The sequence below is a fragment of the Callospermophilus lateralis genome, chromosome 9 (genome assembly GCF_048772815.1).
Source record: "Callospermophilus lateralis isolate mCalLat2 chromosome 9, mCalLat2.hap1, whole genome shotgun sequence".
NCBI lineage: Eukaryota > Metazoa > Chordata > Mammalia > Rodentia > Sciuridae > Callospermophilus > Callospermophilus lateralis.
This window is the reverse complement of record NC_135313.1, coordinates 43,528,408-43,540,989: the sequence shown is the minus strand read 5'-3', so window position 1 is coordinate 43,540,989 and position 12,582 is coordinate 43,528,408. Positions and strand designations below refer to the sequence as shown.

At 32.8% G+C, this 12,582-nt stretch overlaps 1 pseudogene; it reads right to left on the bottom strand.

Annotated features, from left to right (window-relative positions):
* Nucleotides 1-4,706: 4,706 nt before the first annotated feature.
* LOC143407249 (ferritin light chain-like) lies at nucleotides 4,707-5,334 on the bottom strand (annotated as a pseudogene).
* Nucleotides 5,335-12,582: the final 7,248 nt, after the last annotated feature.

The following is a 12,582-nucleotide window of genomic DNA, read 5'->3' as shown; positions in this document are numbered from 1 at the left end:
AGTCTTGGAACTCCATCATTCCCAGGTGATTAGAGGAAGACCAGCAAAGAAGACTGACAAGAGGGGCTGGGGATGTGGCTCAAGCGGTAGCGCGCTTGCCTGGCATGCGTGCGGCCCCAGTTCGATCCTCAGCACCACATACAAACAAAGATGTTGTGTCCGCTGAAAACTAAAAAATAAATATAAAAAAAAAATTCTCTCTCTCTCTCTAAAAAAAAAAAAAAAAGACTGACAAGAAATATCATCAAGGAAAGAAAACCAAAAAGAATGTAGTATCATAGAAGACATGAGAAGAGATTATTTCCGAAATAATAGAGTGTTCAATGGTATATAACACTGCTGAGAGGTCAGATAAGATGAAGACACATAAGATTGACCATTGGATCTGACAACACGAACTTATTGGTGAATTTGTCAAAAATCGTTTCATTGAAGTGATGAAAATACCCAATTAGAGGTGGTTTGTAGAGAGAATAGGAAGTTAGCAATTAAACACATGAAGTAAAGGTATCTCTTAGAAGATTTAAAAAGATGGAAAAAATGGAACTTTAGATAAGGCAAAAGGGAGGAGGGGAAAGGAGGGGGCAAGAGGTAGGAATGATGGTGGAATGAGTTAGACATCATTACCCTAAGTACATGTATGAAGACACAAATGGTGTGAAAATACTTTGTGTACAGTGACTTGAAAAATTGTGCTCTATATGTGTAATATGAAATGAATTACATTCTGCCATTGTGTATAACAAATTAGAATAAATAAATAATAAAAAATAAAAACATAAAGTTAAAAAGGGGGCTACATATCACTAATTAAAATTTGAAAACACGTTCAATAAATGTTGACTCTCAAATAGATAAAATCAAATACCAAATGATAAAATGGTAATCATTGTCAAATGTTAAATGTTTTTGTCCTTGAACTTGAAAAAAATTTAGTTGAAAAGGATAGACTATTTGAAAAAAATTTAGTTGAAAAGGATAGACTATTTGATCTTAAGTGTTTGATGATTAAAACAACAAGCTTAAAAAAAATGGGCAATAGCTGAAGAAAGGGAATTGTGGGTGAGTTCCATCCTTCCTTCTGGTTTTAAAGAAGGGAAATAAAAGGACATGTATATGGGCTAATGAGAGGCAGCCCTGGATAATGCAGAAGAGACAGAGAGCAGATAGGATCCAGAACTTGTGGAGGAGTAAAGAGGGCAAGATCATTACAGTCAGAGCTTATGCAGTGATGGCAGTCAGGGAGAAGTGTACACATTTTGGAAACTGTTGATTTGTTCATGTAACATTATACAGGTACTATGAACATTTGGATGTGCAAAGCACTGGGGAAGGACATTATTATCTCTGCCCTTATGGAACTAAATTCATTGCAATGGAGAACAAGATGAAATCAATAAATAATTTGATAAGTATTAAGAGAGATAGGAGAAATACAGAGTGCTAGGTGATCACACAGCAGAGGCTTCTGAAAGAAGTAGCATTAATGTAGAAAGTGAAGGTTTAATGTAAACTATTCAGGTCAAGAAATAGTGAACTTGGCAGAAGAAATGCATCTATAAAATAAGCTTCCTTCAGGTATGAGTTATAGTACCATTAACAGTGAGTTCAGTGCTCAGATATCAACAATTATATGAAATAAGACATGTTTAAAAGAAACACACATAAAAAATGTGTTGTATATTGATCAGTTGATGGAAATGGTATGACCAGAGGCTCATAGGAACTTATCCCTGTATTTACTGTAGGAATAGTGGTTCTAGTATTTGTCAATTCAGTATTCATAGTAACTTTATAGAACATAACTATGAGAGATAACAAGAATCTATTCTAAAATGGAGAAAGAAAAATTAATGAAAACTTCTAGGTTTTTGCCTTGAGCAAATGATGATGCCATTTATTAAAAGAGTGAATAGAGGAAGATCAGTTTTGAGGGAGGCAGTAGCCATAGGGATCAGAGATAATGTTTAGTTTTTCACTTGAGGTAGAAGTTCCTGAAAGGCATACAGCTGGGCATGTCCATAACTCCATTTGTGGGTATGGACCTCAGGAATGTTTTAGAATGGGATAGTCTTTTGATTCATTTTGTATGTACAATACAGTGGTTTTTGAGGCCAGGAATGTGGGATGAGGTCACCCAAGGATAGTGTGTATAATGAGAACAGATGAAATTTCAATAGTTAAAATGAGTAAAGGAAGAAGAGCATGCAAAGTATACTGGAAACAGTGTGGAGAGAGGAAAGTACGCATATTAAAGCCAGGGAAAGAGAACAATTCAGAAAGAAAGGTGCTGTCTCTATTATCATATATTATCAAGCAGTTAAGGACTAACATGTATTCATTAGATTTAGTGAAAAGCATATTCATAACTCAGAATAGTTTCATAAGTGATGGTGGTAACCTGATTTTTATTGGATCAAGTAGTATGTGATTATACTGGATTAAGTAGTATGTAGATTAAGAGAAATCTGATCTGACATTATTCTAGGTACTTTATCTTATTTTCCAAGTTTTATATTAAACTTCTATTTTTTATCATTAACATTTATTTGATCACATATAGGCAAATATTTTTTCTGAATTGTTTTCCTAGAGTGAACTCACTAAATCTCATTCTGTTTAGGGCTTTCCACTTTATTCTGTAGGGATGATAGTATATATCCCATCTCCTCAGAAAGAGAGTAAAATGCCAAAATATTTTTTTATGCTCTCCTGAACTTTTAAATATCATTGCTATTTTTTAAGTATTTAGTACTCAGGCAGAAATTTGAGCTCTGTTCTTTCTCCTTCTCTGCTTACTACATAAGGTAAAAATAACTTTACATATAACATACTTTTGGTCAGAGAGTGATCATTTTGTTTATAGAGTTATAAAGGAGTTGCTTTTTTATAAAAATTGAATTTGTTTTTGAGTATCAACATTTCAGTAAACAAGTGAAAAATATAGCAATGAATAGAACTTTATTAATATTTTTATATTTATCAATTTTAGTGAGAAAAGCAATTGATTTTATGAAGCTGTTCTTTTCTTTTTTAAACTTTTACTTTGAAATAACAGTAGACTTACAAAAAGTTACAAAGGTAATACAAAAAACTCTGTATATATTTCAACAAGATCCTATAAATGTTAGTCTTACCACATTTGCTTTATTTGAAACATTTAAAAAATTTTAAGTTACATATATGATGACCCTTAACTTCTAACAATCTAATATGCATATCCTAAAAATAAGGACATTCTCTCACTCAGTCTAAACACAATTATCAAAATCAAGAAATGAACATTGATATGGTACTATTTTCTAGTCTGTATACCTATTCTGTCTGTTAGCATAGTCGCATGTGGCTATTTAAATTCAAATTAATTAAAATTAAATAAGGTAAACATAATAATGACAATTTAAGCACTTAGCCGACCAGTGGCTCTTCTGTTGGAGAGCATAGATACTGAACACTTCCATCATTGTAGAAACTTACTCTAGACATTGAAATCTTGCCAGTGGCTGGGGTTATGGCTCAGGTGTAGAGCACTCACCTAGCACATGTGAGGCACTGGGTTTGATCCTTAGCACCACATAAAATAAAAATAAATAAAATAAAAGTATGTGTCCATCTACAACTAAAAATTTTTTTTAAAAAAATCTTGCCAGTTGTCCCACTAAGCTTCTTCATAGCAAAGAAGCAGCAAATTTTCTGGTTCAGGATCATTGCATGATCATGTTATAGTTAGTTGTATCTTTAGTGTCCTTTAACCTGGAATTGTTTTCCAGAATTAATTTGTCTTTCAAGACCTTGACATTTTTAAAGCATTACAGGTCAGTTAGTTTATAAAGTGTCCCTCATTTGAAGTTTGTCTAGTGTTTCTTCAGGATTACCTTCAAATAATGGATTTTGGGGAAAATACTAGAGAAGCACTATTACATCTCTTTCAGTGTATCATATTTGAAAATTTGTGATTTCAGTTTTTCCAGTAACTTTTTGATCTGTCAGGTTGCTCCACTGTAAAGTTGGAGAAACTATTTTCTGCCTTGAAATTATTAAATATCTTAATTTATTTTTCTCATATTTTCATAAAGTAAAGATTATCATGTGATTGTGTATATCTCATCTCTGGGTTATCCTATATCTTATACCCATTATTGAGAACAAGATTTTGTTTGGGTTGGGGATGGTTTGCAATGCTGGGGATGAAACTTGGGGTCTTGATCATGTTAGAGACGCACATTACCACTGAGCTACTACACCCCCAGCTGTGGAGATATATTCACTAACTTCACTTTGTCATCGTTGAACTTGGACAGATATTCACTATTTCTTTTCAATTTTGAGGACTTATCATGTAATCAGCTTTCGGTTTGGTTTAGGTTAGATTAATTTTTGTTTCATTTTGTTTTGTTTTGTTTTTATAGCCTGTTTCTTATTATGTCCCTTTATTAATGCTTGTGAAACATGGTTAACACCAAGTTAGGGTTGAAATTTGCAGCTTATTCATATACAGAAGTATCTTTTAGACTTCTGTCTCTTTGAAGAGGGAATACAATGGTGAGATGTTAGAAGCAACTTTCTAGAAAATTGAAGTTGTATACCCCAGTGCCTAGCATTATGTTTGGCATAGTTAAGAGTGCTCAGTAAATATTACTAATTTTATTGGATGAATAAAAGCCCTATATGGTCCCAATTTCTTATTTCTTTTGTGTCAGTTTTTTTTTTTGCTGGAAAAAGCTTTAATTTTTATTTGGTCCAAGGCTTGGGAGGGGCTCCCTGGTGGTTAAAAAGCTGCCTAGGGGTTAGAGGGAGAGGCTCAGGCCAAAGCCTGATGCCAGGAGATGCAAAGGAGCCCCATCAAAGGCCACAGTACTCCAGGGCCTCTAGTCATGCTCGAGGGTGAGTCTTTGGAAGAGATACTCGCCCAGGCCAGCCTGGGGGCCCGCCAGATGGTGGAGGTTAGTCAAGTGGTCCCCCATCTTCTTGATGAGCTTCACCTCCTCATCAAGGAAGTGGTTCTCCAGAATGTCACAGAGATGTGGGTCTGTGCGGGTAGAACCCAAGGCATGAAGATCCCAAATGGCTTGGTTCAAGCTCTTCTCCAGAGCCAAGGAAGAGGGCGCGGCCGCCGCGCTGGTTTTGCATCTTCAGGAGAGGCTCAGAGGCCTCGCGCTTTTCCTCAGCCAACTCGCGGAAGAAGTGGCCCACGCCCTCCAGAGCCACATTGTCATGGTCAAAATAGTAGCCCAGAGAGAGGTAGGTGTAGGAGGCGCGCAGATGCAAATTAACCAGGCGGTGGACGGCAGCCTCCACCTCCGTGGAATAATTCTGACGAATCTGGGAGGTCATGGTTGGTGGTCAAGAAGGAGCTAACCACGAAAGACGGAGTTGGCTGGTCCTGGAAGCAGATCCTGGGCGAGCAGATGGTCCAGGAGATTGCAAATGCAGATCAGATTGGAAGGCGGTTGGAAGCTGGAAGAAGAGGGAGTCCCAGGCTCTGTTCCGTCCAAACACTGTTGAAGCAAGAAGCAGATCCGTGGGACCTCCAGGCTCATTGGTTGTGTGTCAGTTGTTTTAGATAATTTTTAAACTTAGTCATTTTTCATCCGGAGAGCCAATTTTTCTCTTAACATTTTACTGCCTGAACATTTTCTTTATCAAAACATTTCCAAATTGTCTTCTGTGGGAAAATATATGTGTTGACATTTTCAAAGAGTTGGAATTTCAAGTACAAACATCAGATTGGTTTCTTTCCTGTGCTTTGTTTGCAAGGCCTTTAAGATATTAACTGTACACCTTTAGGATATTAATTCTACACTTTGAATCTCATGGAGGTGGAAGAATACCCAGCATTTCTTAAACTTATTTAATGATAAAGCCCATTTTTTCTCAGTTTCAAATGGAATACTTTTTGGTTAATGCTTAGCTGATCATTAAAAAAGATGCTTGATTTTCTGTAGGCTGATTTCTTTGTTATTGTTTTGTATCTTTTTTTTTTCATTTTTTATCTCCTTCATACAGCCAAATGAGTTTTTTTCTTATTAATATGGACAGCTTCTTCACAGCTAAATATAACCTGTCTTAGGAAATTCATTGATTTCTCAAAAAGCTGAACCCATGAATTAGAAATAGCCTTAAGATTACTTACCTAAATGTCATATAGTTATCAGGCAAATTTAGTTCAATTTTTTGAAACATTCTAATTCTTTGTAAGCCATTCTATACACCTTAGTAGATGTTTCATAATTTGTTAGAAAAAGTGTAGAAATTTCAAACATTCAAAGAATGTTGAGTCAGTCTCTTAATGACAAAATTATAGGGAGTAAGAAAAATGTCCATAGAAATAGAAGCAAGAGGAGTCTATATAAATAGTAATGTGAAGAAGAGCAAATTCCTTTTTAGCTGTAACATCGCATTTTTTACATGTTGCACACATTGTTTAGCCGTTTCTAAACACATTTCCATTTACGTCATTTGTAAAAACTGCCTAGACTCATGTTCTGGAAAACTGACAACGTTGTAATGAACAGATGCAGATTCCATAATTGCAATTGGCTTTTACTCTAAACTAATTTTCTGGGTCATGCATCATTAATAATTTCTATTTTTCTCCATTTTTACCTTACAAATTTGAAAAGGCTTTTCTCAATGTGAAATGATTTTGTTGACTTTTTAAAACCAGAGCTTATTACATTATGATGTATAGGTGCTCCAATTGTCTATATTTAAACCTAGAATTTTAAGAGTGCCTTCTTAACATTTCTAATGATTATTTTATATAATTTAAAAAATTTTTTCTCTATTTCACCAAAATGCTTAACAATTTTGAATCTTGTCCCTCTATTTTAATTGTATTTTTCCTAAAATTAATAATAATAATAATTTCTTGTTTTAAAACTAGACCTTATAGAATATGATTTATCATTTTATGTTTTTCACAAATTCAACTCTATCTTAAAAATAAATAACACTTATTAGCAGGATCTCAAATACTAACAAAAAGGATCTATTTTCATGTTATTTGTTTTATTCTGATAAGATTTTCTAACAATACCATTGAAACAACTGTTGAATTCCAAAGTAGGTCTAATTCAGGTGAATCTCTGATAGATTTAAAGAGACCAAATAATCTGCTGTAAGCAAAATACTCACACATTTTCAATAAAATGAAATGATCCTGGAAAAATCCTGATCTTTTAACAACTCCTACGACAATTTCTGACTATTACTTCATTTTATCATATGAATGGAGAACACATTGTTACTGAAGGAATGATTGTTTTTAGGTTATTTCTTTTTAGTGCTTATGTATTGTTTTCATTAAAGAATCAAAATACAGAGCAAGTGTTTTGGTACATTGTTGCTTGTTGTGAGGAAGATTTAATAGTTTGTTATGGACTATTAAAATGAACAGAAATCATTTAGAGTTCAGATATATATTTAGAACTAAATATGTATGCAAAAAGAAACAAAACAAATCAAGAAATTCTGGAAAAGGTTGTTTGAAAGAAGAAACTGATATTTTAAAGCTACCATTGATTAAATAAATATGGACAAGAAATTTAAATGTTTTCTTAATTTTGAATATTTTTTAATATTCTCAACTAGCAACTTAGAATTAACAGAATTGAATCAGGAAAACATAAAACTTTTTATCTAAAAGAATGGTTACAAATATATAATAAAACTTAATTTCAAATTCTGTGTAGGAAACCTGAAATGGTTATAGCAGTTATATGAGATAATCCCAAACTGAACAGCTCTCTGAAATTAGTAATAAAAATGCTATTTTGTCACTGCATATAGAAATTTTTAAACAATTCTAGTATAAATTAGTTTTCTCTCTGATTTTGAAATGTCTTTTTTATATTTTTTCTTTAAAAAGAGAAAAGAAAAAGCCATGTTTCAGATATCCATTGAGCAAATCTTAATAGAAATTCAAGTGAATGATTTGTTCTTTTAATTTGTGAATTAAAAAGTGTGTATAATATTGAAAGCAAATGCTAAGTAGGTTTGCAACATGGATTTTGTAGCATATGGTAAAGTAAAACCCTGGTGACCTTTTGGTCTTGTTGATCACATGCATGAAGATGATCATCTGTTAATCTCTGGTAATCACTGGTACATCATTGTACAGAAGACAGAACAGATTTTATTTGTGCTACATTTGCTCTTTTTTGAAAATGCTTTAACAAGGAATTTTTAAAAGTAATTTTATGGTCTAAAAATAAAGAATATTTTATATTTAAAGAAAATAATTTTAAACATGTATGTTTCTCCATTTTTTTTGGAGTTTTTTTTAATGATATGAAGAATAATTTTCTGAAAGTCAGGCATGAAGGAGTATTATGCTTGTTACTACATATCCACATACACATGTACACATTGACACATACATGCTCACAAACTTTATATATGTGTGTGTTGTTTTCCTGTTGCAATCCAGTGCTTCTCATACATTTATATGCATATCAGTTAGCTGGAATCTTCTTAAAATTCAAATTCTGAGTCAGTAGTTCTAGGGTGGGGTTTAAGAGTCTGCAATTATTATAGGTTCGCAGATCATGAATATGCTGTTACTCAAGGGTCAGCCAACATTTTTCTGTAAAGTGTCTTTTCAGGCCAAGAAGCAAAATTGAGGATACCATGTAGGTACTTACATAACAAGAGAAAAAAAAACAAATGTCCACAATTTTTTAATTGATCAAGTTCAATTCATAATCATTAAGAACATGTTGGTAGTATAGTGATATAATGAAAAATATTACTTAGCATTAAAAAAGAATCGTCTACTGATACATATAGTAACTGAAACAAATTTCAAAAACATGCTGATTAAAAGAGGCATCACAAGGCATCACACAAAAGCTACATACTATACGATTCCCTTTATATGAAGTTCTATGAAATACAAACAGTAATAAAAAGCTGATCATTATTACCTTAGCCCAGGAGTGAAGGGAAGGCTTGATGGCAAAGGTACATGAGGTAACTGTTTGGATAATGTAAATGTTCTGTATCTTTGTTGAGTGCTGGCTATTTTGGTGTTTATGTTTTTCGAACTTCCTGAACTTGGGGGAGCCAGATGACATGTTACAAGGATGCTCAAGTAGCCCAAAAGTCTATATGGCTAGGAACTAAAGGACTCTTGATAGTGTGCAGGAAGGAAATGATACCATGTTCAAGGGCTAGCTGAGTAAGCTGTCTAGAAGCAAATCTCCCAGCCCCATTCAAGCCTTTGAATGACCTTAGATCAAGACTGACATTAATTAAAGCCTGTAGTCAGAATCACTCAACTAAGGCATTCCTGAATTCCTTTTCATAGAACCTAATTATAATCATTATTTAAAACCAGAAACAAAAGTCTCCAAAAAAAAAAAAAAAAAACCATTCACTTTAATGGCCATCTTTAGTTTAATGGTTTAAAATTATGCCCATATAAAGTACATTTTTAAGCTTGGTTGAGCACCTATCAGCTAAGATAATATGTGAAACTACATTATAAATCATAAATCAGTATACAAACATGTTATTGTTTCAAGTACTTTCCAATATTCCTTTGTATTGTAAATAGGGCAACTAATACTCTGCTCCTCTTTCATTAGAAGATTATTTATTCTGAAGTTATGCTTGACCAGTAACATTTAGGGTAAATATTAAGTAGTTATTCATTTGAGAATATGTCTAGATGAATTTCCCCAGTAGACATATGGGGACTTCTGAACTGTTTACTTGGGGATCCAGGATTTAAATATACTATAGTTCCTACTTTACATCTTAAAAAAATATAGAGAAATGAAGGCATTATGGTGATATAATGTAATAAGTATTGGACTTGATAACAGGAAAGCTAATTTACTATAAGGTCATGGGGAAATTATTCCAGCTTCTCCAGATCTTTTATAAATCTCCTCCTTTATAAAAATGAAGTTCTTAGGCTAGGTGATATTAAAAATTTAAAAATCTATGACTCTAGCTGGGCATAGTGACACACATGTTAAATCCCAGCAGCTTGGGAGGATGAGATAGGAGGATCGTGAGTTCAAAGCCGGCCTCAGCAAGGTACTAAGCAACTCAGTGAGACCCTGTCTCTAAATAAAATACAAAATAGGGCAGAGTTCAACTCCCTATACCCCCCAAGATCTATGACTCTATGAATTAATAATCTTAAAGTATTTTAAGGAATATAATAGTAGTATAAAGTAGCTTAAACATAGCATAGAAAAATGCTTCAGTTACTGATTTTATATGCAAATGTCTCTTTGGTGCCGTAAACATTCAAAGATATAATTTCAGCATAATGCTGTTGTAAATCCCTAGGGTTTTTTTTAAAGGATAGGTAGTCCCCAATTTATGATGGTTTGACTTCAATTTTCACCTTTACAATGCTATAAAAATAATGTGCATCCAATACAAACTATATTTTGAAATGTGAAAATTCCCTGGACAAGCCATATGCAGTATGATACTTTTGTGATTCTGCAGTAATGAGCTGCAACTCCAAGCTGACCATACTATCATAACTGGTACTGTACATTGTACTATATTGTTGAGCTAGAATATTCAGTAGCTTAGGTACCTTGAATGAATTTTTGACTTAATATTTCCAACTTAAAATGAGTTTATTGGAACATACTTCATCATAATTCAAGTAGTATCTGCATTAATTTAAATGTATGCATTCGTTTGTTTTGAAAGGGGGTCTCACTAAGTTGCCCAAGGCTGGTCTCAAATTCCTGGGCTCAAGTGGTTCTCTTGCCTCAGACTTCTGAGTAACTGAGATATTAGGAACTGAGACCACAGATGTGTAGCAGCACACCTGTCTGTATTTTTAAAAGAGGATTTTGATCTAACAACCTGAAAGTGTAGGAGAATTTTTTGGAATATTGTAGCATTGTGGTACAAAAAAAGGAAGTAAAGATGTAAGTGTTTTACATACTTATCTTTTTAGCTATTAAAACCTTTTTAGTTCCAAAATTGTAAAACTATCTGAATGTATATCATTATATATTATATTTTAGTCATGGTATAAATGGGTGTATATACTATAATCACAGAAATATTGCAGCTTTGGTATTATTTAGACCTGGATTCAAATCTCAATCTTCCTATTTATCAGCTGTATACAAGTTATTCAAACTTTTTAAGCTGTAATTTCTTTTCTTTTTTTTAAATGAAGTGATAAACCTATCATGAACTTAACTTGTTGCTTAATTAAAGATTAAATGAGTAAGATAATAAGTGGCTAGCAGTGAGAAATTATTTTCTTTGGTTCCCAAATTTAACAAATCAAACATTGCCATCAACTATTAGACCTAAGATTTACATTTTTGTTTCAGCACATCTGAAGAACTAGTAACAGGACAAAGATCAGTGTGATCCATCCTGTTCCAGCTGCATGTAATAGGAGGAAAATAGCTCATTTATATGGCTTAATATTTGACTCTTTTCTTTTTCTTGCCTGTTGTTAGCTCTGAATAATTTTCCAACAGGAATTATTAGGTTGTCCAATATTTTTATAAATATAGAATTATAAACTATTTTACTAGTGGTAAGCAATTTCTACTTAGCATTACCTAGTGGCTACATGTATAAAATTATTTAATGAAGATGCGGTATGCTGCTTTATAGGCAAATCGATATAAATTTGAAAACCAATACTAGATATATGGTCTTAAGCAAGCTGCATAATATCTAAGCCTAAGTTTCCTCAGCAGTTAACAAATGTTGATAATAATTGAGTACTTAGCATAACACCTGGAATATATTAAGCAGTCAAAAATTGTTAGTTATAAATTACCATTGTCATTATTAGGTGACAATTATAGATTTAACCTATATGGGCTAACTTAGCTAACTCTTGGTGATTTGTTATTCTTAGAGTTTTCAAGTTTGTGTGAAGAAGAAATCTATTTTCATTATTCAAAAGTACATACTTTGTTGAATAGTGTTGTCTTTAGAAGATGGCATATAATATGGAAATTCGAAACAATAAGGTTCTATTACTAAGATTCTTGACAAGAAACTTGATGAACTGATTTTTGGGTTATACAGTTTTGATTTGGTGAAAAATTTGAATTGTGAACTTTAACATAATAATTATCTTTGTTTACCTCTTATTAGCATTATCATAGTGGTAAGTATGTTTAGGAAGAGTACAAATATCACTTTATTAATAACTAAATTGCTGTAAGTATCCTGAGGGTTAACAGAAGAAATGGTATCCTGAGGGTTAACAGAAGAAAAAATTAATTCAGTTATTAAGTCATGCCTTAATTGTTACAGACTCTAAGAATGAAATTCATATCAAAAATTATAGTTTTATGTCTGCCTCAGCTTAGAGAATACAAGACTTTGTATACATCTCTTATTTTCTTTTGCATTTAACTTTTTACTTTAAACTTTTTGTTTTTGGTGGTAGAAGTAATCAAACTCAGGATTGCCATGTTAGGCAAGCACTCTATCATTAAGCTACACCCCTGACCCACTTTCAGCTTTTTTTTAATGAATTTTTTTCTTAATATTACAGTAACATGTACCCCCTCAAACTTCAGATAATACAGAAAATAAAAATTACCTGTAGTCCTGCTCCCAAGT